The sequence below is a fragment of the Poecilia formosa genome, unplaced genomic scaffold (assembly GCF_000485575.1).
Source record: "Poecilia formosa unplaced genomic scaffold, Poecilia_formosa-5.1.2 Scaffold42, whole genome shotgun sequence".
Classification (NCBI taxonomy): Eukaryota; Metazoa; Chordata; class Actinopteri; order Cyprinodontiformes; family Poeciliidae; genus Poecilia; species Poecilia formosa.
The window spans coordinates 174,981-185,620 of record NW_006799981.1 but is presented as its reverse complement, the minus strand read 5'-3'; the positions used below and the strand labels follow the sequence as shown (position 1 = coordinate 185,620).

The 10,640-nt window shown below is 36.4% G+C and overlaps 1 long non-coding RNA gene across 1 annotated transcript; it reads right to left on the bottom strand.

Moving 5' to 3' along the window:
• Positions 1-4,123: 4,123 nt before the first annotated feature.
• Positions 4,124-10,640, bottom strand: LOC107836165 (uncharacterized). The gene is made up of 3 exons (XR_001662023.1): positions 10,395-10,640; positions 4,545-4,618; positions 4,124-4,354 (listed from the first exon to the last, which is right to left on the bottom strand). It is a non-coding gene; the product is annotated as an uncharacterized LOC107836165 (long non-coding RNA).

The following is a 10,640-nucleotide window of genomic DNA, read 5'->3' as shown; positions in this document are numbered from 1 at the left end:
AACATAATTTGTTTTTGTTTAGTGAACAAATTAAATGTAAGTCCACTGGAAGAGTGTTTGCTTTGTCAGACTAACACAAAAAAGTTAAGTTAGTTCAACTAACTTCTATTTTGTCATTCTGGAGTGATTTGAATTAGTTGGGTTAATTAATTAATTTTAACTTAGTTAAGCATAAAGTTAAGTCAGATTACTATATCTGTTTTGCTTTCACTTAGCATAATTCAATTATGTGGAACCTGTTGACATAAAAAAAAATATGTTAAGTCAATGATTCATTTTTTGAGTGTACAGTAATTTAATGTATGTATTAACCCTTTCATGCATAGTGGTCATTACAGTGGACAGCTTTCTAAAATTCCTGTGGATTTTTATGTTATAAATGCACACAGACCACTGAAATGGACATTAGTGCATCATAAAATGACAAGACTATATTCCAGCACAGCAAACAATTAGGCAAGAAAGTAAACACATTCAGAAATTACATAAAATAGATATTTAATTCTAAGGATTTATGGATCAGAAGATTATTAAAATAATTCAGTCATTACCAGGTTAGGAATAATTACTATCGCACAAAGACGACGTCAAATTGGAAAAAGGTTTTCCAATTAGCTATTAATATTATCTCTTTAACAAACACTTTCTGTCCGTTTGCTTTTCTGAACCGAAGTGCAAACTCTCAGCATCTCCATCTCAGACTCTTAGGCCACAGTTTGCATTTTAAACGTTACATTTAATCTGAGAATAACTAAAAGACTGAATATGTTTTTAATGAGAAGAACAAGAACATTCGTTGCCATTTTCTCCTAAGAAGCTAATTTCATCATGGAACAAGAAGACTCTTCAACTTTAAATCAAATAAATACAATTTGGTCACAGCTGATTATTACAACAACAGAAGTTGTTTTGGAATAGATAAAACAGTTTAGTTTTTAGTTTTTTATTAATTTACTACGTATGAACTTATTCTCTATTGTTTTTATATATTTCCTATCTTTGTGTTTGTGTCACTTTGCTGCCTTTGCGTAGAAATTTCCCCTTTATTGGGGCAAATAAAGGATATTTCTGTTCTGTTGTTTTTATGTTGCACTTACCCCGTTCACCACAAGAGGGCACTGTTCCCATATGCTACTGTCAGCCACATTGCGTTCATTCTTTTATTGTACGTAAGGTTTTTGCGGGATTAAACTCGCCGCACAGTGCAGCCAAAAAGTAGTAGCAGTTAAAAATAAAGCAACATTCATGTTTACACAGCACCAATTCTGAAGACTGTTTAATAAAAAATAAAATAAAATAAAATAAAAAGCAGACAGATAGTTTATATCTTACTGAGTTTTTTAAATTCTCAATCTGGTCAGTGACCTTCGTCCAGGAAGGAAATTTACGCAGAAGCAGCAGTCCAGGGGTACAAAACAACATTTCAGAACAGTCACTGCAGCAATTTATTTCCACTGAAGGTTTATGATAAATTTCTTGGACATCCTAATAACAAAAACAGATTTGAAGTAAAACATTTCTGGAATGTGTTTTGCTGCATTATTCTAGAGCTAGTTGGTTTTATCTTTAGTAACTTCACTGCAGTGGATAAACACGGGGTGTTTCAAGGGGTTGCCTGCTTGGCTCTGTGTTTGTGCATGTGTGTGCGTGTGCATGTGTGTGTGTGCGTGGGTTTGAAAAGCTCTTATACTGCTGCAGCTGAGCTGGCAGTAATAAAGCAACTTAGAACATAATTACCTGGCACAGTATCTGGTGAGAGAAGCAAAAAAAGAGCTTTCCTGAACCTCAAAGGTCACAAATCACAACTTAGCCTTTTCCCATCATGCTTCTTTCCTTTTAAGTTTTGATGAGGTTGAAATATTTGACAAGGCCGTTGTTTCCATTTAATCATTTCCTTTTTCTTTGCATAATGAAATGCTTTCTTTAGTGTTTATTATTCCAGGTTGAGTCTAAAGAATCAAGAAATCTCACTTTAAATATCCCAATATTTTGTTAGTTATTTTATGTCTGGCTGAGAATATAACAACATTTATCATGTTGTATTTTGCTTTATTTCCATACCGGCCATGTGGATTTCAGATACAGTGTTCACACCACAAAGACACAAAATATTACCAAGTATTTCTTTTTCTAATTTCTAGTGCAAATATATTATTAAACTAACTCACAAGTAACTTTTCAGGACTTTTACTTGTTACAAGTTACTTCACTTACAACTAATACTTTTTCATCAATATTAAGGAATTATTGACATAAAACAAGCTCTGATATCTTGCTGAAAATGTACTTGTACATTAGTTTTTCCTCTTATTCTAAGTGTGCTAAGATATTTACAGCAGAAACTAGACCAAAAAGACTTGGTAATATTTGTGCGTTTGCAGTGCATAGAAGAACTTAAATGGTGTTTGCAACCAGCAACACCAAAAACTGTAAAAATGGTAAACTGTAGACTCTCATAAAGCTTCATAAATCAACCTCCTCCTGGGGGAGGAAAGCAGCTCCTTTTGAAAACAAACCAGAGCAACTCTACTTAATCTTTTAATTAACTTCTGAGTTTACACCAACTCCTGTGAAAAATATTTTTGTTTCTCTTCATCCTCTGAAGATCACGCTACCCATCAGTTGTTGCATAAATGCACTTAGTTATTAGGTACGGCGTGTCAAACTGCATGTTCTACTGTAATTAAAAAAACATGTAGAGAAAATAAGCTATTATATTTTTTTGCAATTGTAGCACTTGTAAAATCTGAGACCAGCAGCAGAAATGATAAACTAGCATCATTTAATTAAACTATTAACATACCTTACAACGAGGACATTTATTGGATATTTTTAATTTGCAAATTTCTTTTGAAAAAGTTTCATTATTTTACAGATGCAGCAGATCCAGAAAGTGTCGCCTCATTCTAGCTTCAAATTATTGCCCTGACGGCTCTTGGGCTCCCTCTGCTGGCCAAGAGGTTCAAAGTAAGACTCTGCAAAAAGACAAAAGTATTTCTGTCTACTGTAGTTTCTAGAGCAAATATCTTTGTACACTTGAATTAAGACAAAACTAACTTACAAATAACTTTTCAGCAACATATAGGAGCTTGTTTTAAGTCAGTAGTTCCTTAATTACTGGCAGATTATTTCACTTACAACAAGAGGAAAATGTTTTATCATTAGTTAAAGTGAAACTAGTACTTTCTTTTTAAAAAGTACTAAGGAATTATTTACTTAAAACAAGCCCTTACATCTTCCTGGAAAGTTACTTCAAAGTTAATTTTGTATTATTTCAAGTGTACAAAAAATATAAACCAAAAATACTTGGCAAGATTTTCAGCATAGTTTTCTGGCTCTGCTTATCTTGGTTTCTAGTAATTGGGTGAATACACCTGAGACATCCATCCATCCATCCATCCATTTTCTGAACACCCTTGTCCCTCAGTGGGGTCGGGAGGGGTGCTGGTGCCTATCTCCAGCTAACGTTCCGGGCGAGAGGCAGGGTACATCCTGGACAGGTCGCCAGTCTGTCGCAGACACCTGAGACAATAAACAATAAATCACTTAATCACATAATAAATTACAAGAAACTCGATAATTTTCATTTGCTTCATTCATCATTTCTCTGTTTTCTCTTTTGACCAAAAGTGATCTTCAGTCTGGTTCTTTGGTCTCGAGTGTCCCTTTTCTTGAGATGATTTTCTTTACAGAGACTTTACAGTTAATTTTATTTGTCGTTTCTGTTGTTTTCTTTATTTATTTTGGATATTTCAAATGTCCTCCAGTTCCAGTGTTTAAGTGTTCATCAGAATTTAAAGTTTATTGATCACTGAAGATATTTTCTTGCATTATCATATTACTTGAAAATGCTCTCAAGATAATATTATCATTTATCACAATAAGTTCTGGGACAATTTATTGTCCAGAAAAATGTGTTATCAGGCCTGTGGGTGAACAGTCCCTGAATGTTCTCCAACAGCTGCTTCTCTAAGGTCACTGCTGTTGCCTTTCCGTCCTGGCGTTGTGCTAACACACATGCTTCATGTTTCTATAGAGATGGCCAAAGTCATCAACTGTATGACTCACAGTCATTTAGCTCATTTAAAAATTTGTGTTTGAAACCAAAACACATATTGACATTTTGTGAAGCCAGAGCAGGCTGGACGCACCCCGCCGCTGTGTTTCCGAAGGGTTTGTTTATTATGCTAATGGCGCTTCATGTTGTCAGCAGTTCAAGGTTAGTTAAGCTGCAGTTTGTTTGGCTGCTGGGCGCTCAAGAAGCTCTCCTGTCCTGGCACAGTTACAGACATCAATGTCACTGCAGAGGCTGCGCGATGTGGAGTATGTGCGTCCAGGCCGAGTGTTGGGTTTTCTGCAAAGATAAAGTCAGGCTGAGAGCCAACAGATATCATGCCATACCTTTACATGCACACATATTCCCACTTTGGGGGACCTGGCAGCCGTTCTGTCACTTTCAGACCCAGTATCCATGTCCCCACAGCTGCTCCTAGATTAAAATCACCCAACTGCTCTGTGTATGTGTGTGTGTTTGTTTTTCACACCTCTGAACCGTATTGCCTCCATAACTTCTTTTTTTTTCAGTTAAATAAATCAGCTTAGGTTGCGTCAGCTCTCCCTGAAAGAGAGCAAATAAACAAGATTAATATCAAAGGAAGGAGGAAGGGGAATGAGATGGAACGCAGAGGGGGAGAAGATGAGCCTAAAAATCAACAAAAGGAAAAAGAAGATAAAACGCAGAGAGAGATGGGTAAACAGCAGACAGCCAAAAATATCTTTATAGTTTTATCTAGTCCAGTCAGAAGAAAAAGAAGGGAAACTTTTTAGGAATGTTTGGAGTAAATGTAGATTTTACCCCTTACTGTTTGCTTGTCCTTTCCTTTCTTTAATAAAGGTATAATCTACATAAATTTAACAACAAATGTTGATTTAAGCTGTGTTTTCCAGTTGTAAATTGAGTTTTCATGACAGAATGACACTAAAAATATCAGTGATATTGTTTCATATCTATTTTTTGTCATTAAGTTGGAAATCATGTTCTATTTTCCATACATTTCAACATTCCACAAAAAGAAACATATCCATGTTGTTTTCTGCTAAAGAACAGAAAAGAAAAACTAGGAACAGAAATAAAAGCAAGGTTTCCCCCCAGTGTATTATAAGCCTGGCGGGCCACCAGGCTTTCCTTGTGCCCCCACCAGGCTTAGCATTGCTTATTTATTTAAGTCTTTTTAATAACACATAATTCAATTCAATAAAACATAATTATCAAGTGGTATTTTGAAATTTCCTGTCGTCTTTAAACATTTTTTAACTAAAAAAAACAACGGGCTCATGGTTATTTCATCAAATATTGATTTCTGAACTCTTCTTGAGTTAAAACATTAGTACTGTTGTTTCTGAAAGAATACAAACTTGTTTTATTTGCATAATCTTGTTTGTTATTTTGACCATTTCTCATTTTCTGCAAATAAATACTAAATTTTTGCTAGGAATTTCACAGACATGTTGACAGTAGTTCATAGAATAAAAGAACAATGTTTTCATTTCAGGTTAGAGGTGTTTGTTAAATGCAATGCTGTAGATCAAATTATATTCATGTGTTAGTCCAGTGTTTCCCAACCCTGGTTCTCAAGGAACACTGCCCTGCATGTTTTAGGTATTTCCTTGCTTCAGTCCAGCTGATTTCAATCGATGACTGATTAACAGGCGTTTGCTGAACTGCAATCAGCTGAATCAGGCACATTAAAGCAGGGGAACCTCTAAACCATGTAGGACAGTGTGCCTTGAGGACCAGGGTTGGGAAACACTGTCCTAGTCAAAGTCTTGCTCTAAATCTATGCTAGAGACCTACCCCAAAAACGCAAAAGGAGACATTTCGTATTATTTCACTCTAAAAACCATGCATCATGTTCCTTCTACTTCACAAATAAATTACCCTGAAGCTTGCCGACATGTGGAGAGGTTTAAATGTTACGGATAAAAGCCTCCTCAGATCCCGTCCTGCCTGGACTCCAGACATAGGAACAGCTCATCTGCATCCCAGCAAAATGCACAAGTCCCACCAGAGGGGGGACCTATAATTAGAGTTTGCTTTCTGTGTCCTCGTTTTGACACACCAGACTCCAGTGGAGCAAATCAAAGTGTTGAAATGAAAGTGGAACAAAGTGATGAAGCACCAAGATGTCTCCTCCAGAGTCCGACAGACACACTGTAAAACATCTGAGCCACATTTAGTTGCATCTATCTTCTACTCTTTAAGTCAAATTAATGTAGCGAGTTTTAGATCTTGAAACAAAATGTGTGAGTTTGTGAAAAATAAACTTACAGCAGTTTTTATAGCAAATTGTGAAATATTTGACTAAAATAGCAGCATTAATTTAAAACTCACAGTTCAAGATTAATTAACCTAAAAAAACATTTTTAGACTATTTTTTTCTTATTAAATCAATTTCTGATTTTAAAACCCAAACAATTTTTTGTTGACTTGAATTGCATTTTCAAGTCAAACCAACTTCAAATGTTTTGCAGTGCATGAAAATCTGCCAAATTATTCAGCAGTCCAAACTTCTCACCAGGATTATGTTGAAAGCTCTGAATTTGCTGTGAATTTGTTGTCTTCTTGCAAGTTACAAAAACTATTTTGCTGTCATTACTTTATTTATTTAGCACTTCTTATTTGGGTTTCACTTTTTCCAAACTGCATTTGTAAAATAATCATTAAAATACGCCATGAAACATATTAAACATCCATAATCTGATGTAAAACAGGAGCAACACATTCTGACAAGAAGGAGTGGTACAGTTTGAACGTAATTTGGTCCCTAATCTTCGATTTGTGAAGGTTTTTGTTTACGTTATGTCAGATAAATTGCAGTCAGTTATGAGCTAAAGGGAGTTTATACAGATGGAAATATTGAGCTGGCTGTTGGAGGGCTGTTTAACTGGTTTTACTTTTAATTTTTACCGAGTTTCCTTTTAACATGATGAGTTTAATCACAAAACCATCAACAGCTGTACTTTTGTGCTTACATGAGTTGAACTGAATTAAATTGCAGATTCTGAGGAAGCAGAAAAGAAAGCAAACAAGAACTCCCAGCTGCCTTCTTCAAAAGCCAATTTCTCCAGAGCCGACTTTCTGCTGGCTATGGGTCTGAAACAATCTCACGTTTGAGTGTCCTTCTGTGGATGACTGGGTTTTGTCGAAAAGCTTGAAAATTGAAAGAAAAAAAAATATTAAAAGACTTGCGTATCAAGCAATCCAAAGAGACTGAGCTCCTCTATTAAAATGTGAGAGCAGGAATGAAAATGAACTCATACATGGAGAATAATTACTTTATTCTATGCAAATTCTGTATGTTTGCTAAGCTGGGGGAGAATTAAGCAGTTTGTATTTTTTATGGAAATGTTATTTCAGTAGAAAAAAAATCAAAAACCATTAGAAACTGCTTTGTATGTAAATGAGTTAAAAAACATCCCTTTCCCCATAATTATGCAGATGAGACAGCGCTAAGTTACAATGTCACCATTTAAGCACCGAGTGATTCGCCAAAACTTTCTTCTACTGAATAGAAACAAAACTAAAGTTACTATTAGATACAAACAATTTAAAATTAACGAACAGCTTCAGCTATTACAGTAAGAAACTAGAGATCAGCAGTGAAATCTGAGTGTAGAGATGGACTCAGACCTGAACCTTCAGAGACACAAAGACGATTACAAAGTCAGCCTTTTATCACCTGCAGAACATTACAAGGATTAAAGGACAAATGTCGCCGCAAGATCAAGGGAAACTCATACAATGCAACAGCGTCTTTACAGATCTGTCTAAATTAATCCTCCAGCTGCAGCTGATCCAGAACGCTGCTGCTGGTGTTCTGACTAAAACCAGGAAGATGGAGCACATCACCCAGTTTGAAAGTCCTTACATCGGCTCCCTGTAGCTCAGAGAATAGACTTTAAAATACTGCTGTTAGTTTATAAATCACTCAACGGTCTGCTCTGCATCCCCAGAACCAAACATGGAGAAGCAGAATTCAGCTTCTATGCACCAAAAATCTGCAAAAATGAGTTCCTTTAAATCAAGAATAAAAACTAACATGTTTAGAGTTTCCTTCAATTAATAACAACTAGAATCATTTATTTTTGGTCGGTATTCTAACTTTTCTTTACTTTCTTTCGTTATGCTACAGTAATTTACCATGAGTGGTTTTAGTCTTTGCTGGTTGGCTGGTCACTCCCAGAAAACTTAACTAACCCTAAAAACAACATGTTTCCCATGTGTTGTTTTATATTTATATTCTTAAATTTCTTTAAGAGCCACGGTGTGTTGCTTCCAGAGATCTTTTAAGGTCTTTCTTGATTTTGCGATATAAATCTGTGAGGAGCAAATTCTTTTTCATATCAATGTATTCAAACCATCTGTGACCAAACATTTTTTATAGAAACGTTTCAGTTGTATAAATTTCTGAGCAGCAGTTTGACAAAAACACTCAAAATGAATCGGTTTAAAATGTCACGGCAGATGAGCTGTGAGTGCTGCATTGTGAACGCTGTTGCTGTGAAATCCTTTTCTGCTCTCCGTTCCTGGAATTGGCAGAAATTCCTAGTCTTCAGATTACTTTTCCACTCTAATCTAATACAATTTGAAAACTTCAGCGCTCTGCCATTTAGCTCTTTCTGCAAAGTAGTAAAAAAAAAAATCTGAATTTGTACATTTTGGTTCTGTTATATAACAGATACAACACAGGGTCTGTACTTTTTGCAACGCCTCATTAAATACCAAGACTTTAAATGTCAGGATGTTTGTGTGATTGACATCCAAATGTCAAAAGCATTTCTCTGTCGGCATTATGAGTCATAAATTCAGTCAAATGCATTTTGAGGAAGATCCATCACTAAGATCCGTATTTAAGAGAATGTCAGGAGTCAGAGGACTGATCAGTCTAACATCTAACAGTATTAAACTCTTGACTTTCTTGAAAGCTGATGCCATCAAATGTCAAGCGTCGCCTCTGGACTGCAGCTCATTCCTTCTCAGAGTGGATCGTAACTCGGCAGCCTGCAGAGGAGCTGGACTGAATCTTATTTCTATGCTAATGGTGTTGACAAATGTGTTGTGATGGCGTTGCCATTTCTGAGTGGATCTGAATAGCGCCTCTGAATTGAATTGTACTGTGAATTATCATATAATTGCATTTTCGGCTGTGATTTATGTGCGTGGGGAAGCCGGTGTGCACCAGTTTGTCGGTCGTGGCATTTCTGAAGCTGCTCCGACTTGGAGGTCTGCGGGATGATTCTCAGCTGCTAACATCCATCTTTACCAATCCCCCTCTGCTCCACTTCCTCCTCATGCACCCTTCTTTTTCATTCATTTGTTCTTACTGCCGTGGTTGCTTTCATTCAGTCATTCCCTGTGTTTTACTCTCTCAGTTCTCCTGCTGGCTGTGCTTTCACTTCCTCCTTTGTTGTTTCCATCTTCAATCATCCGTCTCAGCAGTGTTTGAAGGAGGGCAGCGGTGAGGATGGTACGGCGCATCTGCATCCTTCGGGGCATCGTGAACATATTATTCTTTCAGTCTCAGTTATTCTCTCTTTGCTCTGACACATTCTGCTCCAGTCTGATCTGCGTTGAGCTTAACAGGAGCTAGTCCAGTTATTAGCAAAAGCGCACCTAGATACTTTTTAATATTGCTGAGAAGACCTTTTCTTTCTGTAATTCAATTTAAAAATGACAGTTTCACTACACACTAAGGTTATTATCGTTAACTAAAGTTAATGAAATAATGAAAACTGAAATTGAGAAAACATTTTTGTAAGCAGAAATAAATAAAAACGGTTATTATGAGAACAAACTATAACAAACTGGAACGATTGACCCTTTGCAACTACTCACTTAATCATAAGAGGCGCCATGACGCAGATAGGAAGTGAGGGACAGTAGCATTGAACAGAGCAACTGAAAATGTTTTCCAAAGTTGTTTTTTCCAGTTCATTCATGGCTTCTACTTGTTCGAGTCGAGCTAATTTGTCAGTGAATTTAACACACCTGATTGGAGCTCATAGACGGCGGTATTCACAAAAGTTGGATAGCTAGCTTAAAAACCCACCCTCCTCCCTCCTGACGTTTTGATCAAATTACCGACTTTGACTGAATTCACACCACATTATTTATATCACTGTCATAAGCAGCGTTCCCCCCTTACGCCGAGCCTTAAAAACGCACAAAACACGAAATGATAACCAGCTTCTTTTTTTAAAAAATACATGCTAGGCTACATGACGGCGCAGCACTGTCTCCATGGTTACCAACGGTTAGATTCACCTTCTCCATAATGCGATATTTGGTATCTTTAATCATACTTACTTGTAAAGTATATGAACATTAGTCTTACCTTGTAAAGAGTGTTCGCTGGAAATCCACGCCTCCGGCTTATGCTAATCTGTAAAATGGTTGTTCAACAATAATTGAATACATTTTGATCTTCAATTGTTGTGTTCTGTATTTTCTGTGTAGTTATTTTTTTAGGTTTTCTGTGTTTAGCCCTGTCCCTGTCCTGTCTTACCTGTTGATTGCTTCCCAGGTGTGTCTCATTCCCTGATTACCCTCCCTGCGTATTTAAGTCAACCTGTTGTCTTTG